General features: G+C 44.0%; 1 protein-coding gene across 27 annotated transcripts in view; it reads right to left on the reverse strand.

Moving 5' to 3' along the window:
- The window catches only part of NRXN1 (neurexin 1), a 976,383-nt gene that overhangs the window by 550,756 nt on the left and 405,885 nt on the right, over nucleotides 1–19,742 (reverse strand). The window lies entirely within an intron of this gene.

Consider the following 19,742-nt stretch of genomic DNA (forward strand, 5'->3'; position numbering starts at 1 on the left):
TTAAAGCAAATTCACAGATTGCATGTGCTAACTGAAAGATAATTGCTGTGACTAGAGTCTTATACCAGGGGTTCTGGCCATTGTTAGTCTTGCTCAGAGTAGGCCCATTGAAATGAATGTACATGGCTAGCTAAAGCCCAATAATTTGAGCAGGTCTTCTCTTAATTGAATACAACCCCTGGGCTGTTATCAAAATGTAATATGCTATTTCAAAGCACACAGGGCTGTATCAGATATCACAGTAAAACACACTTTGGTGTTACATGAATAAGCCGTGAGGAGCCTCAGGATTGTACTCCTCTCCCCTGGCACATGATGATTCCCAACCCCCAAACAGGAACACACAAAACTGCTCTATGCAGGCCAAACATTTCCCCCCTATCTCACAAAAAATTGTGTATTCTGACTGGCGGCAGTTCCCCGGATCTTAGGCAGTTGTGTTTCTGCCTGCAAAGCATGGACTCTATCATTGTGTTATGGCCCCTCCTTTTTCGTAAGCTAAACTATGGTTTGCACTTGCCTGGAACCAGGATCAAACCCTCCATGCCAAACTATGGTTTACTGCAATGACAAGAAATCAGGAAGACTGTAACACAAAAGGGAGGGAAGTATGATCAGAAGATTCTTCATGTCTCACTCAAGTAATGCTAAAGTAAACCATGGTTTGCACAAAATCTTCACTTTCCACCCTCGTGAATTGCAGTGTCTGTCCGATCCAAAGGCCTGAGGCATGAAGGTTAAGGATGCTGCAAAGCAGGACTTCTGCTTTCTTTGTCTGGCTGAGGAGCCAAGTATTTAGTTAGTTAGTTAGTTTCCTTGGAATGCTTTTATTCCAGTGTATGGATCTATAATGCTTAATAACCACAGTACTTGCTTGGTTGTTTAATGGCATCAGGTTTCTGATCAATATGAAAGAAATCATCCATTATTCATGAGCTGGTAGTGCTTGAACACAAATCTAACAACAGACGGCAGGCCAATAGCAATGACCACGTGACCCATGTTGGTCACTTGCAATTCTCTCACAAGTTGAACCTTTGCAAATAGCCAACTATGTGTTTTAGCAATCTTTTTATAAAGATTCAAGCTCCCCACCACACACACAAAACGTAAACATGAATTGCTTTTCAAATTGGCAAGTGTCTATGTAAAGGTAAAGGGACCCCTGACCATTAGGTCCAGTCGTGACCGACTCTGGGGTTGCGGCGCTCATCTCGCTTTACTGGCCGAGGGAGCCGGCGTACAGCTTCCGGGTCATGTGGCCATCATGACTAAGCTGTTTCTGGTGAACCAGAGCAGCGCATGGAAATGCTGTTTACCTTCCCACCAGAGCAGTACCTATTTATCTACTTGCACTTTGACGTGCTTTCGAACTGCTAGGTTGGGACCGAGCAACGGGAGCTCACCCCGTTGCGGGGATTCGAACTGCAGACCTTCTGATCGGCAAGTCCTAGGCTCTGTGGTTTAACCCACAGCGCCACCCATGTCCTGTGTCTATGTACCTGTGTACAAAATGTTTTTTTCTGTTCTTTATGTGAAATTCAAAGGAAACAAGCAAGCTAACTAACAAAAAGGATTATCATGGCCCAATGGTCAACTGCCCTTCCATCAGAAATATAATAGGACATAATTAAACTAAACATCCCCCCCCCCGCAGCTGCATGACCCGTACGCCTGAAATGTGGTGAGCCCTTAACACCTCTTGCATTCTGGGACTATTTACTATCATCAATCAGAATCTGAGTTGGTCCGTTAGCCGAACGCCCTGCTTCCCTCTCAGTCACTTACCTTCCTTTACTGACCCTTTATTGACATTTTAGTCAAAAGCATGAAGCAGCAGCAGCGACAAAAAAGTTAATGCAATTCTAGGCTGCATCAAGAGAAGTATAATGTCCAGATCAAGGGACGTAATAGCAACAATGTTCTGCCTTGGTCAAACGCCACTTGAAGTACTGTGGTGCACAGTTTAAGAAGGATATTGACAAGCTAGAACATGTGCAGAGGAGGATAACCAAGATGATCAAGGATCTAGAAACCAAGCCTTATGAGGAACAGTTGAGGGAGTTGGTATGTTTTCCTGGAAAACAGGAGACTAAGAAATGATATTTAGGCCATCTCCAAATATCTGGAGGGCTGTCCCCAGCTTGGTTTCTGCTGCTCTGGATGGTAGGACATGAACCAATGGATTCAAATGGCAAGAAATGGAATACCAACTAAACATTAAGAAAACAAAGCTTTCTGGTGGTAAGAGCTGTTCAGCCACGGAAACAACTCTTTCTGCCTCATTGGAAGTTTTTACACAGGGGTTGGGTGGCCATCTGTCAGGGATTCTTTAGGTGTGACTGCTGCAACACAGGGGGTTGGAATACATGGCCTTCCCAGCTCTACAGTTCTGTGCTTTATCACCAATCCTGTTTACAAGGGAATACAAGCAGTGACGATTTTGCACAGGGGTTTTGTTCCTGGCACATAAGCCCACTCCTCCCCATTGTGCCCTTGTTCTGCCCCCATTCTAACCTCTTCTGGGTCCCAAAGGACCTGCGTGTCATTGGTCTCGCATCAATTGGACACACACAAAATGGCCGCCGCCTGTACATTCAAGGAAATTCAGTGGCATTTGCTTGGCAATAAGATTAATATTACCCTCATTAACACAGCCAGGTAAAGCAGACTGGACAACAAGAGAACAATTCTCCTCATCAGGGGGCTTCAGGAATTTCACAGGCTCCAGTTGGTCCCCAGCCCAATATTCCATTTGGCTGCATCGACTTTAGGAACATGGGAAGCTGTCTTACATAGAGTCAGACACTTGGTTCATTTGCCTAAGCCAGGGGACAGCAAGCTTACCGGATGATGAGCCGGTCCATGCTCCGCCCATCAGAGGATGGGCCGGAGCGTGAACGCATGTGCGCTATTCCAGGTCAGAGGAGCGCCCGTGTGTGCACACACTATTTCAAAGGGCTCCTCTGACCTGGATGTACACCGGAAATAGCGTGTGCACATGCGCATGGGCGCTTCTCCATCCTGCATGCATGCGTGCACACTATTTCCGGTGTACATCCGGGTCGGAGGAGCACCCATGCACATGTGCACAGGCGCCATCAACCCGGAAGTTGGTCCCCATGCCGCACCAGTAAGAGCGGGCAACAGGGGTCAGCATGGGTCGGCATGGGCCAAATAGATGAGCCCCATAGGCCGCTACCAGCCCATAGACCTTAGATTGCTGACCCCTGGCCTAAGCACTGTCATGTGTCTCCAGGAGTTCAGGCAGGATTCTTTCTGAATTCTACCTGGAGATGCTGAGGATTGATCTTGGGCAAAGTAGATCATATACCACTGAGCCAAAGGTCTTCTGGGTCAACTCTGCTGGTTTCTCTTGCTGGTAGTGAAGCATTGCTGGAGGCCTTGGTCTTGCGGTTTTTGATCTCACTTGAACTCTCGTCTATTCTGTGGATAGTAAGCCTAGTTTGTACTTATCTGGGCTTCGGTGACAGCTAGAAACTGACACTAGATAGAGACCATCAACCCAACCCAACCTGTAAATCTATGTATGTTTAGGGTTGATATGCACCACATGCACCAAAGGAGAAATTATAATAATTAGTACTCAATATTTGCAGGAGACACAAAACAGCTACAGGTGAAATGCTCCACACTGCTACTTTTCTATGCTAGAAAATCTTACATGTTGAATTTATGTCCATTGAGTAGTCCTTAAAAATCACTGGAAACCTGTCTAAACAAGGTGGCAAGCATAGAGGTGGCAGCTGATGTTTTGACCGGGCTACCGAAAGCATTCTAGTGAAATTAACATCCACCAAAGTCATATCAGGAGGGTTGGAACAGAAACCCAAGGGATCCAAGTGAATGCATGCTGGAGGCAGTGCCATTTTCATATTTTCTTTTTCGTGGCATGCCAAAGTGCTGCAGAGAAGCCCTCTTGGGTTCTTCTGAAAGTGGAATCCTGACATTAAGAGCTAAGAACTAAAAGATAATAGCCCCCCTGTGTTCTTTCCAAATGGTCGCCCATAACCTAGTTTGATTTTGCTGAGCCAATTATTCCACACTAGTCAAATGACAGGTGTTTTAGCAGGCTGTTGTGTTGAGTGGGGTGATGGTGGGGAGAAAGAAGAGGAGCACAACATCTCCCACTGCAGTTAACAAACCTACATCACAAACAGTTTTTTGTTGCCTCTCTGTGCTGTCTGGTGTCTGCTTGAGCTGTCTGGACTGACAGCTTAAAATGCTGGAGAATAGCTTTTTTTAAAAGAAGAAGTCACTTCCTGTGGGGCAGCTGCGAAATGGCATATTCTTAAAAATGTATTACAGTAGTTAAATTCTGAAAATCAATGTTTTTAATAATGACTTTGATAGTGGGGTGTGTTGGAGTGTGTTTCACCCTGCTGTGGGCATGAGAGCTTTAATGAACCGTTTAAAACACACAAAGGCACACACACAACTCTATTGTTGAATTATATATTTTGGTAAGCCCCGCTGTTTAAGTTACTAGGCTTGTAGATGCTATGACAGTACTTGTTTACTGTCTCAAATGAACGAGGGAGAGAGGGGGAGAGAGAGACAGAGAGAGTATTGCTTGCACACACTAAATATATTTAAATTTCCCATGGCAAAAAGACTGAGGGTTTTGCTGGCAGCAGCAATGAAATCAGAGTGCTAAGAAAGAAGTCTCTGCTATACAGGCACAATGGAGTGGGTTTTCCCCCCAGATGAATTACAAACTAACAAATTAGTTCAAAAATAAAATTGATGAGGTATGTTTAGGGGGGAAGGGTAAAAACAGGCCAAAATGAATCAAACAAAATTAAATGAGCTTTGTTTCCAGATATCACAAATAAAGAGAGCAAAGCCTTAACCATAGTTCGAAAAATTGGGTGTGCTATGCATTTCCTCATCCTAGTTTTTAAGAGTTTTTCATATGTGCCTTGTGTCCTCTTGCACAATAAATAATGCCTGCAGCAAAGCCATTGTTATACAGAGAAAGAATATTAAAGGATGCACAATTATTTAATCAAATTCAGCTCGTTATTTTGCACCTTGTGCAAAATTCAGCTGTCTGCTTCCCATCGATACACACAGTGCTATGTGATATTTGTGGGTCATCAAAAGTCTCCTTTCTGCTCCCTTGTTTCCTTAGCAGCTTATTGGCCCTCCCATTTCCAAATTATGAAGGACTCTCCTGTCTTCACTACATTACTGACTCTTCACTACCAACGTTTGGAATGTTTGCGAACATTCAATGACAATATGCTAACCAGAAGATAAGGTAAGATGCAGACAACAGAGGCTAGTTTCAGTCTTATGGGGTTAACATTTTAATCCCTCAACTCCAAATCTAGGAATTGCAGATGTGCAGCAAAGGAACATATCTTGGTTCATGTCAATTCTTAGTCCACTTGAGCAACGTAGGCTCAGCCTGTGGCGGATATATTCACTCTGAGTTTGGCTCTAGTGTCAAGCTTTAGCCAGTTGAGTCTAAAATGTTGATCTCTAGCTCAACAACATTGCAATTGATTTCAACTCTAATGCAAATCATCTTCCCCATGCACATAATATATAAACAAGCAACGTTTACTTTTCGCCAGGTTAGCCTTTTTTATAGGGCTGCCTAACGTGTGGAGGCCCTGAAGGTTGTGATATGAGAACAGGACTTTTTAGTGGTGGCTCCCTGGTTGTAGAATGTTCTCTGTGAGGAAGTTTGCCTGGTACCATCATTACATATCTTTAGTCAGCAGGCAAAAATATTCCTTTTTAACCAGGCTTTTGAATATTTATGGCTTTTTTTGTGGGGGTGGGATGTTTTAATGTACCTTGTTTTATTATTTTCTCTTTTCTGGTTTTAATGTATGAATGTTTGGGGATCTTTTGCTTAAAACATTGTAACTCACTTTGAGTTGTCCATGGCAAAAGTGACTAATAAATATTTAACAACAACAACAACAACATACCAACCCCATCCCCCCTGCTCAGAGATGAACACTTAGTCTTTAATATGTTGTATTTGCCTGAGTTCTCCAGACCCAGTTACACAAGATTATATTTTATTTCATTTTCTAGCAACAGAAGCAATTACTTCCCCTATAAACAATTCTTTGCTTACCGATTCATTACTTCAAATATATAATCCACCCTTCCTCCCCAAAGGCAGCACAGGACGAGTCAAAATAAGGCGAATAATACATAAGAGCAATTTAAAACAACTTTATGCCATACAGCAAACAGCAGTTAAAACACACACAGTGTAGAAAATGCATAGAACTATTGCTCTAAAGCCTGCAGTTTTGGGGGGTTTCCCCCCAAAAGTCTTTACATGTTTTCTGAATGCCGGCAATATTTTGTTTATTCCTCTCTTTTCTGCTTTTGTCAATGCACGCTGCTGATTTCTGACAAGAGTGGAAGCAATCTGCATTTTTCTCTTTTTAGGTTTCCTGTAAGCTTGCTGTGTAATGCCATTGAAGGGCAGAGACTGTTTCAATATACAAAAAGGATGGCAGTGAGCCAAGCAGAGTTCGGAGCTAGCTCCGAGCCTGAGAATGGTTAACAAGAAATTTGGGGCAAAAAGGTTGCCAAAAGATTGAAGACTGTTCACAGACTCTCGCATGTCAGGCAGCAGACTGGTTTTGGTGTGAGTTTGCGTTTTTGATGGAGCTCACTTTTAATCAACCTGGTCACCATCTCTAGTCAAAACTGTGCAGGGATGTGGTCAGTGACTGGCTAGCTGCGGTTAAGGACCCAACAAAAGCCTGCTGGATCAAGCCAAAAGCTCATCTAGTGCAACATGCCAGTGGGAAGCATATGGGTCTGAGTGCAAGTAAACTCTCCCCTCCTGCAGTTTCCAACAACTGGTGCTAAGAAACACAGACAGCAGAATACAACCATCATTAGTAATCACTGATAGCCTTATCCTTTGTGGATTTGTCTAATCTTGGTGGCCATAACTGCCTTTTGTGGGAGGCAAATTCTGTAGTTTGTGTGCTGTGTACTTTCCTTTTGCCTGTCCCAAATCTTCCAAAATTCAGCTTTGCTAGAAATAATAATAATAATAATAATAATAATAATAATAATAATAATATTTATTTATACACCACCTATCTGGCTGGGTTTCCCCAGCCACTCTGGGCAGCTCACAACAGAATATTAAAAACATGCTAAAACATAAATAGGGCTGCCTTCAGATGTCTTCTAAAAGTCAAGTAGTTGTTTATTTCCTTGACGTCTGATAGGAGGGCGTTTAACAGGATGGGCTCCACCACTGAGAAGGCCCTCTGCCTGGTTCCCTGTAGCTTCACTTCTTGCAGTGAGGGAACTGCCAGAAGGCCCTCGGAGCTGGACCTCAGTGTCTGGGCTGAATGATGTGGGTGGAGACGCTCCTTCAGGTATACTGGCCGGAGGCTGTTTAGGGCTTTAAAGGTCAGCACCAACATTGTGCTCAGAAACCTACTGGGAGCCAATGTAGGTTTTTCAGGACCAGTGTTATATGGTCTTGGCGGCCACTCCGATATATCCATGAATTCTAGTGTTGTGAGAGAAGGAAAAATATTTTCTCTACCCACTTTTTCCACAATGCACAATTTTATTCCCCTCTATCATGAATCCACTTAGCTTACCCTTTCTCTAAAAACTAAAAAGCACCAACTGTTGTAACCTTTCCTCCATCTCCTTGATCGTTTTGGTTGCCATTTTCTGAACCAGTGGTTCAGTGAGCTAGCTGACCTTGCTGACATCAGCAGCCGGCAGTCAGGGGGTCAAAGAAGCTAGACATTCTGCAGCTCTGTGGTTGTCTGGTGGTGAGCGAGATAGTCCCGGTATAGCATACCGTTCATCAGACCATACAGAACATCCCTTTGGGCCAAGCCAGATGTGACATGGGAGGCGTTGCCAAGGTGATCAGGTCAGGTAGGGGGAGGGACTACCTGCCCACACAATAGGGGGAGGATCTTACCTGGGAACCGTCAGTTGGCTCCAGAGCTTCTCCCACCCTACCCACCCTCAGTTAAGACTTCTTTTGCAGGTTAACCTTTTCTCCACACGTACGTGGATGCTGCTACGTCAAGGTCGCTGTTGAAGGACCGGAAAGGAATTCTCCTGCATTAGCAGGTTTGCCTTTCCTGTAGCAAAATGTCACAACTTTGGCAGTATCAGGCCTTGGGCGGAATCCTTTAGTCTATCTTCCCTAAATTGGGAGTGGGTGTGTAGCGGTGACTCACGCCCCCCCTTCTCTTTGTGGCGGCAATTCCAGGGTTCCCCGATAAAGGGGTTGTTTTGAGGGGAGGCTTTGGTCGTACGCTGAGAGGTTGTCATTGCTCTTCCCTGCGACGGCGACGTAATGGGGGCCGGCTCTCTCTACTTCAACATATGTTCTCTAGAGCCAGCCTATCCCCCCCACACACACTCTGGATAACCCTGATGTTCCCCAGATCTCTGGCGGGGGACTGGGAGGGATAAACGCCCAATGCCTGAGCCAAGGTCTACCCTCACATCTTAAAGATAATAAAGTTGTGACCAATTTAATCCCATAGCACGTTGTCTTGAGTTGTTACTCCACACGGGGGCCGCCCTGGGTTTTGTGGGACTCTGCCTGTCCATGCAATGGTAAATAAGCTCTCCTGTATTTTAAAGGAATAATAGCAGTCCATAGCTATTGACTAGGACGGGTCAAAGATGCTCCATTGCCTTTGTGCCATTTTTGTCTCCTGGTGAAAACCGCCTTTCCCAGAGTTGTGAATGAATAGCTCTGGGAGAAGTGTTAACGCCCTCTTCTAGCACCAGGGATGTAAGAAGCTGTTGTTTTCCTTTCTTCCCTGCATTTGCTGCACACAAAACTGTTTCCATTCTGCTTCAGTTCATCTTCCCCCTGCCCGCAAGTATGTTATTTGTCTCGCTCAGGGGTCAGCAAACTTTTCCGCCAGTGGGCCTGATTGCCTGTGTGCAGGAGTGCACACACCCATGTGAATGTGCACACACCCACTGCTCTTCCCCTGCTAGCTTTCGGAGCCATGGCGGGGGAGGGGAGGCGTCTGCGGCTTCCTATTGGCTGCAGGAGCTTCTGGGCTGCGTCCCAGAAGTTAGTCCCCATGCAGCGCTAAACCAATGCACCATGCCAGTTTAGCTCCATGCGGGGACTGACCAAGTGGGCACCAAGGGCTGTATCCAGCCTGCAGGCCATAGTTTACCAGCCCCTGGTCTTGCTTCTGCTGTGGTGAGAGGACGTAATTAACAATGTAGCTTATGTAAGTTACTGTCAGTGCAGTATTTTACCCCGTTCATTTCAGTGCAAAGGAAATATAATGCAAATGGACGTGTGTGTGATTCATTACATATTGTTTGTGGACTGAAGGCAGCGACAAAAACAACAACACCAAATACTGATTATATTCATTGGACCAATTTACATTCCAGGCATGGAATTAATAAACGAGCACTGGCAATTTCTGCTCCCGTTGCTATTTGAATTCTCCAACGTCCCTATTTAGCACTCAAGTCCTAATCTGTATTTCCCTCCTTCCCCATTGCAAAAATACAGAAGATACATAAAAAAAGTTTCTTTTTCCTTCTGAAGGAAAAGGGAAAATCCCACTACACATGCAAAACCAGCTTCACAATTCTTTGCATCTCTGCCCAAGTGTACCCTTGAATTGCAGTCTCTGCTGATTAATCCCCCCCCATCACTGCATCAATGATTAATCTACCAATTAAAACTTGTGACCTAAAAGTAACCTATTAACCATGCTGAAATCTGTCATCTTAACAGTTGTTGAGTGAACTGCCCAATGATCACAGAGAAAAGCCTGGCTTCCATTTTGTGCTGTTCCAGTCTGTTGGCTGGTTTATGGCTTGAAACCACCCCACTGTTCCACTGGGCAAACAGCTCATTAATTCGAGGCTGAAATTAGTCTTTTCCTTGGCTACAGTCTTGCACTGGCTTCCCAGCCGCAACCAAATGCCAGGGCTCACAATGTGCTAGCAAGTGCCCAAACCTAATTTTGAAAAGATGCTGCACAGTATAATGCAGTAGCATGGTGGCATGTGGTGGCAGGATACCCTGACAGGCAAAGAAGAAGAAGAAGATAGACTGACAAAAGGCAGGGAGTTGCTAAGCATGTTGGCACCATAAAGAACCATACAATTGTAGAGTTGGAAGGGTCCATGAGTTTCATCTAATCCAACTTCCTACGGTGCATAAATCGCAGCTAAAGAATTCCACCCAGCCTCTGCTTAAAAGCCTCCAGTGGAGGAGATTCTACCACCTTCTGAGGAAGCCTGTTAGTCTGTTCTGCTGTTAAACAGCTCTTACCATCTGAAAGTTCTTCCTAATGTTTACCCAGGACCTTTTCTTGTTATCTGAAAATAAGCCCTTCAGATATAGTTGTTGTTGTTGTTGTTGTTAATTTATACCCCGCCCATCTGGCTGGTTTTCCCCAGCCACTCTGGGCTGCTCCCAATAGAATATCAAAAACACGATAAATACATTAAACATTAAAAACTTCCCAAAACAGGACTGCCTTCAGATGTTTTCTAAAAGTTAAGTCGTTGTTTATTTCCTTGACATCTGATGGGAGGGCGTTCCACAGGGTGGGTGCCACTACCGAGAAGGCCCTCTATCTGGTTCCCTGTAGCCTCACTTCTTGCCTCCCTGAGCCCGGCCTTGGCTGGGGAGGGCGGGGTATAAATAAAAATTATTATTATTATTATTATTATTAATGAGGGAACTGCCAGAAGGCCCTCGGAGCTGGACCTCAGTGTCCGGACTGAATGAAGGGGTTGGAGATGCTCCTTCACATCTCCTCTCAGTCTCCTCTTCTCCAGGTTAACATACCCAAATCCTGCAGCTGTTCCTCACAAGGCTTGCTTTCCAAACCCTTTGTCATCTTGGCTACCCTCCTAATCACACATTCCTTGCCAATATTGGTATGGGAGTCATACTTGCAAGGCAACAAGTACTGGCTTCAGCAGCCATGTGAACATCAATGAATCAACACATGTCTGCTCTGTGCACAAAAAATGGAAGTCATTGTGCTTTCTCTTTCCTTTCCGCTTAGCACATGTTGCTCTGAAAGGTCTGATGACATCCCTGGCTGGACCTTCGGGTTGAAGAGCTGGATGGGGAAGCAAGAAACCCACCAGCTTCCAAGTAACAGCTGATGGCATGCCAAGGAGTAGGCAGAAGAGGGACAGAGATAACTTAGAGCCCTGCGGCAATCATGCCCTCAGTCCTTACACTTCTGCACACAACCTCCAGCATCTCTGGTTGAAGCAGAGCTCAAAACTGCCACAAAATAAAACATTTTGCAAGCACAGAAGCAGGGCTTTCCTGACGCATGTGAGAAGCAGCATAGAGCCTCAGTTTATTTCTGTAGAACATGAAGCTTTATGCACATACCCTTAGGTGGAAGAGATGCTCCCCTCCTCCTTTTTGCATTTTACTCCTCACCAGCCTCCCCTCATCCGGCATCCCCCCTCCAGCCCTCTGTTCAATGCCAGTCGATGGCCTAACCCTATTACTTCAGAATAATAATTGCCTGGCAGCCCAGCTTCTTCTCCTTCTCTAAGTTGCTTGCTGTTGGCTAGCTCTTGGCTGCAGGCCTTTCTGAAGAGCATCCCTTATGCATAGTTCTATTTGCCTGGCTGACTCATGCTTTGAAATTCCCCCTCCCTTCTTCTTCCGGGCACAGAGCCCAGTAATCTGAGGCTCAAATTGGTCTTCCTGGCTGCTGTGTGAGAGCTGGCTTTCCCCTACTCAAGCCCTTTTCTCCTAGGCTGGCTATTCAGCAAATATATCTTCTGGCAGGCTCCCTTCCTGCTTAAGTGTGGTGGCTGGTGCACTAACCAGCTAGCTTATTGGCTTAGGGTCTGACTGCAGTCCAGGTTGTGTCACTTGGTGGAACTGATAGCACACACTGCTGTTGGATTATTTCAGCCTACTTAGCTAGCAATTATCCAGGATCCCACAACATGCCATTAATGCGGCTTATCGAAGGCTGATTTTTATCTGGATCTCCAACCCTCCATTCTGCCCACCCAAAAACATGGCTGGCGGCTTTCCCAATCTGAATTTTACATACAGGGTCTTTTTTGGTTTGTTTTTTTTCTCAACCAGCCTTCAGAATCTCACCTTTTCCAAGGGTTCCAAACTGACAGCCACAAGGCTGTGCAGTAAATCTCCTTTGGCACATTTCTCTGCCAGTATGCATGCATGGGTTATACACAAAAAAGGAAAACCACTTCAGAGAATGCAGTTTCAGCCCATCATTAGCACCTCGGGAATTCATACAGCTTCTGGATCATGTGGCCAGCATAACTAAGCCGCTTCTGGCGAACCAGAGCAGCGCACGGAAACGCCGTTTACCTTCCTGCCGGTACCTATTTATCTACTTGCACTTTGACGTGCTTTCGAACTGCTAGGTTGGCAGGAGCAGGGACTGAGCAACAGGAGTTCACCCCATCGCGGGGATTCGAACCGCCGACCTTCTGATCAGCAAGTCCTAGGCTCTGTGGTTTAACCCACAGCGCCACCCGCGTCCCAACAAAAGAAGCTAACATACACCAAATTAGTCATTTGCTTTTCCTACCTCAGTACTGTTTACACTGGCAGTGGCTCTCCAGGGTTCCATAGGATCATGGAATTGTAGAGTTGGAAGGGACCTTAAGGGTCATCTAGTTCAGGGGTAGTCAACCTTTTTATACCTACTGCCCACTAATGCATTGTTCTTGATGGTAAAATTTCATTACTACCCACCAGTGCTCGATGGAAGGAGGATTCATCTTGTGCCGTAGAACCCCCTACCACCCACCTAGAATCCTGAAATGCCCACTAGTGGGTGGTAGGGACCAGGTTGACAACCCCTGATATAGTTCAACCCCCTGCAATACAGGAATCTCAACTAAAGCATCCATGGCAGATGGTCATGCAACCTCTGCTCAAAATCCTCAGGTAGAGGTTCCGAAGCTGGAAGCTTCTGCATGCAAAGCCAATGTTCTCCCACAGAGCTATGTCACTGGAGGCAGGAAGTCATGGCGAAGAGCCATTCCTTATTGCAGCTTGCAAACCAAGCTTTGTTTACCTCCACCTGCGTTAGATGTAGCTAAAGAATGGCCCTTCCCTGGCACGTACGGCACGTTCCAAGGTCCATCAAAACATCTAAGGTGGATGTTGGCCCCAGAGATACTCAGAGATTCAAAAATTGAGATTCCTGTCCTGAGCCCTGGCACAACAACCACACTATACCCAAGGACACTGCAAAATTGCGAGACGGCTAGACATTGTGTCAGTTGCAGGATAAAATGGCTTTTGGTAAATTCCTGAAGATGAACAGTGTGCACTGTTGACAGACGCCAGTCACAACAACCTAAAACGAGCTCTAGATTAAAAATGGCCCCTGTTACATATTGGTCAGGCCACCCTGAGGCAACACGGTCTTTAGCTAATCAATTTCACCACACTTAGTAATTCAGGGAATGGCAGCAAAAAATATTATTTTTCACCATGGCAGCTCCTAAATTGTGGAACTCCCTCCCCACAGAGATGTGTCTAGAACCTTCCCTGCATAGCTTCTACCTTATTCTGAACAAATGCCTCTTTACTCTGGCCTTCAACAGTTAAGGCATTTTTGTAGGATACACCTCTTTGGTTTCGATTAGTCTATGCTATATTGCTTTTAGCTGCAACTGCTTTACTTGAAAACAAGCTGGTTTACTTGTTTTTAATTACAGAATTGTATTGTTATAATCTGCTCTCTCTCTCTCTCTCACACACACACGTATATGTATATAATAAAATAAATATATAAATAATGGGTCATCCATTTGCTAATGAGTTAGCATGCTCTTTAAGGATGATGTTTTCTTTCAATGCACCCTCCCAAAGTAACACCTACCATCAATAATAATAAGGATAAATTATTGTCCTCTCATAATGTGTCATCTTGTTAATTAATTCTTTCCCATGAAAAGTAATGAACCAAACCTGCACACAATTAGCTGACAAAGAACCTCTGAGCAAGTGGGTGTGGAGAGCTCACCCTATCCATTTGTGCCGGGCTCTTTGAACCAAAGGGGCATCATCTGCTGGCCTTGAATCAATATTTTCATTTTCACTTATCCAGAAGCTCAGCCTACACTCGAGTAGGACCCTGGTAGAGAAACATGCCCGACTGGCATGTTCTCTCTCTCCTGGTCATTTGTTCAGGGGCTTCAAAAGCTTTCTTCTGCCCGAATATCACAGCGACCAATGCCAACAGACATCGGCACACTTAGGGATCCGCAGAGTGTTCGCAGTTTGCGTAACATACCTCAGCAACTCAGCATTTTGGCTAATCTACTTTATTTACATATAAACAAACATGGAGCACTGCAACATGGCTCCCTCTCTCTCTAGCATCAGACAGCAAAGAGAAAGGACAAAGGACAATAGTCCCACTTCATGGAACACAGTAACACAAACATCCTGTCTCCGTCACTTCCCACTCTGTGGAGTCAAAACATACACCATCATGTGATAGACAACAATCCTATGACTGCAATCATGGAGCAGGAATTCTAACAGAAATTGCAACTAAACATTTAGAAATTTCTATATGGAGGCTAGGGTGTTTGGAAGGAAATAGGGGGGAATGGGCAAACATTTGTTGTTTGGAAGTGGATTCTTCAAGAAGTGCAAATTATGGGTGTAGTGTGAGAAAATTCACACACTGGCTGAAATTAGGGCTGCCAACTCATTTTGTCTTGCATTGCTTCTCATTTGTTTACTTACTTCCTCCACTGTTGGAGACACTGTATACCCTCCAACATTTCTCAACCATGAAAATAGGGATGTCCTATTCCATATCTTCCAACATTTCTCTGATAAAAATAGGCTCACCCTACCATACCCTCCCACATTTCTCCAATAATAATAGGGATGTTCTAAGGAAATGTGAGACATTCTGGGATCAAATCAGAAACCAGGATGGCTTCTGTAAATCTGGGACTGTCCCATGAAAATGGGGACACTTGGAGGGTCTGACAAAGCATTCATGACTAGCATTTATGACACTGTGTTTTACAGCAGCCCTTTGCTCAACCAACAGATTAGACATTTGTGCATTAAAAAAAAATATTCCAGTCAGGAATAACTCATTATCAAGGAAATGTTAACTAGCAAAGCCATGAAGCTGAATGCTAAGTTACTGAATTCAAGCTTCTTGTAATAATTGTGATCATGCTTATTCAACATGATGCTCAACCATTTCTTGAAATCTTTCGTGTGACTTCTGCAGTTGCAAAAGACAGCTTATGATATTGGTGAGTCTAATTTGTCAGAGTGTATCTGATAGGGATATGAAACTGTTCTTTACTGAGGCCCAATAATGAATCAAAATGGGGTGATTTGCCTGGTACCTGAACCAGATAATAAAGGTCAATAAAGCGGATTAAGGTCCTTACAAATACTTGTGCCACCCAGCTTCTCTGTTAGTCTGCAATCTATTTTTTCTTTGTTTCTCTACTCTAAATCCACAGCTATTGTAAGATGTGAGTCTGTCTAGATACTGCCTGAAGAACTGAACTGCTCCAGCTGATTTGGGGGTGGAGGTGGGGTGGGGTGGGGTTGCTGTTTTGTTTTGCTACAGCAGAGTAGCAGAGGATTTTTGTTTGAAGTCAAAAGCTCTGCTTGGGGGACGGGGAGCATCAATTCAGTGCTGTGCAGCAGTTTACAGGCAGCCTTTAGGACAGCCTCACCCTGCAATGCCTATTGGAGTGCTTCCTGTTCTGGCTGGTGTGCAGCTGCTAATTGAAAAATGCACATTAAAAAATGAACAGGTATGAATGCACAACATTCACCCAGCTATCTCTCTTTTTTTAAAAAGTAAGAAAGAATAAGAGACAACCCCTGCCCCTCACATCTTGGAAATACAAAGTTAATATGGACTTGGAGTTTTTTTGTTGGCCTTGTAAAAATACTGGATTATAGAGGAAAGTGAGTCCCTTTTACTTCCCCTAAAAAAGTTGCTGCAATTTGGCAGGCTTAATTCATTTTGGCAGGCTTAAACCACTCTGGACGCTCTCCCGTGTCTGCAAATTTCATCTGCTTCTGCCAAAACGGAAAGTCTATAGCCAGACTTAGATTCCCCATTAGAGTGAATGAGAGACACAGAGCTTCATTTTACCCAAAGTGTATTGGAACCCAAATCACATATTAAAGCAGACAGAACACAGAGCTGTTTATACACACATTAGATTTTTTTTTAATTGTACAGCTACAATTTATTCTGTCATTAAAATTAAATCTTGTTTTTCTTCTTCAAGACTGCATATATCATGCATGGCCAAACTTGGCCCCCCAGCTGTTTTGGGACTACAATTCCCATCACCCCCGACCACTGGTCCTGTTGGCTAGGGATGATGGGAGTTGTAGTCCCAAAACAGCTGGAGGGCCAAGTTTGGCCATGCCTGGATATATGGTATTCTTGAGAGGTCTCTCTTTCTAGTCACTGACCAGGCCCTGACTTGCTTAGTTTCAGCAAACCCGCTGCATCATTTACCTTCAGAGCTTCCCCTGAGACATTAGGTGGGGTGAGGCTTTCTTGTAATTGATTGTTCTTCTGGCTTTACACAAGTTTTGTTATCTGTTAGCTATGTCTTGACCTTTCCTATAGCTTATTTTCATTTGGCATCCAATGCGACAGGTATTAATTGCTCTGAGCCATTAATAAATACAGCAATTTAAATATTTTAAAAATAATTATGTTTAAAAGTAAATGAAAACCAACACTCACATTCCTAATGAAAGAATTTCTTATGAACAAGTGTGTACACTACTGAAGCTAAATATATTCAGATTTATTCCACATAAACCTCTAATAAAGACCCTTCTAAAAGTAGTGTTGAAAATATCTCCTGACCTACTATATATATATATATATATATATATATATATATATATATATTCTTTCTCCCTGTGCAGTTTTGACTCCTGTTATTGGGCTATATTAATATTATTCTTTGTATGTGTTAACCATGTATTTAATTCTTTTTAATTACCTGACAATGAAGTCCTGTGGGCAGCATTACTTTTGGTTTTTTCCTCCTTACAAAAATATTATACAAGCTGCTCTTAATATTAACAATTTTTTCACCGTTTGTAGGATGACATCTAGCACATGCTGATGGGAGGGAGAGAGGGAAAAACCTTACTACTGATCTTCTAGCAGTCGTGGTTTGCATTCACATGAGGAGCTGTGGGTTTCAAAGGAGGTGGCTACTGTCATAGTAAAGTTGCATTGCATTGTGTCAGGGGCTGAACTGAGGATTAAGAGTGGGAGCCACCACCCATCCTTCTCCTGAACCTTCCCAAGGGCAGGAAGACAGTATTGATTTAGAAAAGTGGTTTGCAGAGGGGCATAGTCCACAAGGGAAAAGCTGGGAAATACTGGGTGAGGAACAGCTAGAAGAGGAAACACCAGGAGAGAGACGGCTGACAGATTCAATGTCCTTGGAAAGCATTCCTGACCCCACTTCATTTAAGACAGGCTTTGAGAGTGATAGAACAGGAGACATCAGTGACAACAAGCTCAGATTACCCGATGTAGGATTGCTGTAGATTAATGGGGATGGAGGGGATGAGCCTTGACTGGGAGCAACACCATTTCTAGAGAGATATGCATTCCTTTGTCTCTCACTGTGATTATTAAAGAAACTAACTGGTAAGAACGCTCCTTTCATTTGATCTGCTTATTTACTGCCACTGGGGGAGGGATCCGATCCCCCAAAGCCTGGCACATTGCATTTATTGAATTTGTATCCCACCGTTTCTTCCAAGGAGCTCAAGGTGGCATCCATATAGCAGTGTGCAGAAGTAACAGGATGTCCCAGGAGGTATGCTGTCTTTAAGGTATAAAGATTCATAATGTGACAGAGAAGTTGCCAAGTCTTATAAAGTCTTAGAAAGACCACAGCACCTTCCTCCTGATTCATGTGGGTACGAATAATACTGCCTGACACAGACTTTGTCGTATGGCAAGGGACTATAAGCCATGCCAAATGAATTCCTTCCTTCCTTCCTTCCTTCCTTGGAGCTACAAGCTCAGTGGAAGCAGGGGAATGCTATGGACATAATGTATCTTGATTTCATTAAACTTTTTGACCAAGTCCCCCAAAGCTGGTAAAGCTGTGGGTTGAACTGTTATGTGGGTTTGTAGCTGATTGACTGACCGAACACAAAGAGTACTCATTAATGACTCCTAGTCATCCTGGGGTGCCGCAGAGTTTTGTCCTGCGTCTGTTGTTGTTCAAAGTCTTTATAAACGACTTAGACAAAGGAATTGAGGGGATGCTCATCAAATTTGCAGAGGACACCAAACTGGGAGGGGTAGTTAATGCTGCAGAACACAGAATCAGAATTGAAAATGACCTTAACAGTTTGAAGAACTGGGTCCAAACTAACAAAATGAATTTCAGTAGGGACAAATGTAAGGTTCTACACTTAGGCAGGAAGAACCAGATACACAAATATAAGATGGGAGACACCTGTCTTACTAGTTGTACATGTGCTAAGGATCTAGGGGTCTTAGTGGACCCCAAGCTTAACATGAGTCAACAGGGTGATGTAACAGCAAAAAAAGCTAATACTATTCTAGGCTGCATCAACAGAAGTATAGCATCCCAATCAAGGGAAGTATTAGTACTGCAATATTCTGCCTTGGTCAGACCACACCTGGAATACTGTGACCAGTTCTGGGCACGACAATTTAAGCAGGATGTTGACAAGCTAGAATGTATGCAGAGGAGAACAACCAATATGATCAAGGGTATGGAAGCCAGGCCTTATGAGGAATGGTTGAAGGAGCTGGAAAAGAATTGTACTTCTGGAAGGAGGAAATGGACCAGGAGACACACACAGCAACAGTTGAGCCTTCACGTGATTCTGTGTTTTTTAAAACCCTAAACTTTTCTCTGTAACAACAAGCATCAACACTTTATTTAAAATCAAGTGAGTTGAAATACTGCCAACAGAGACAAAGTCCCACAGTCGTAGACCTACTAAAGTTGTCAGCTGGCCAGGAAAATAAAATGTCTTGGACTACTCTGCCTTTAATGTAACAACAAGCTTGATATGCAGTAATCAGATGCTGAAGCTTTTTTGCGTGTGTGGCATGGAGATAAGCATTACTCACTTACAATGTCTACACATCAAGATGCTTTTAGAAGAAAAGGACGGGGGGGGGATTCAATGTTGTGTTATGACAATGTTTCACAGGACTTCCACTGACGGGGTTCATTAGGTGAATCCCGCCCAGGAGCTGGTGAAAAGAAGGTGATTACCCTGAGCAATGCAAAAAACAACAACAATGACACACACATACCCAGGTCATCTGCAGATAGTGCAGGAAACTCTTATCAGGTGTGCTGTGTGGCGTCACAAACCAGGATGACCAGTGCCTCAGATTATACTGTGAAATACAGGTGGGTTGAGAACATCGCCAGCTTTCTCTCAGTATCAGCAGATTTAACTTCCTTTTCCCTGCTCTGAGACTCCCCAGGGCTTTTATTGCCAATAATGAGATTAGCTAGCCTACAAATCCACATTAAGTTATCTATGGCGGCTGACAACTTTGCAAGGGTCATCAGCAAGTATAATTAAGATGGATGAGTCTAGAATTAGTATCAAGATGATCAATCTTAGATTGGATTTATTCCCAAGTCTTTAGATTTTTTTCTTGGGGGGGGGAGGCAGTGTGTAGAAGAGATGC

This window comes from Podarcis raffonei, chromosome 3, assembly GCF_027172205.1.
Source record: "Podarcis raffonei isolate rPodRaf1 chromosome 3, rPodRaf1.pri, whole genome shotgun sequence".
Classification (NCBI taxonomy): Eukaryota; Metazoa; Chordata; class Lepidosauria; order Squamata; family Lacertidae; genus Podarcis; species Podarcis raffonei.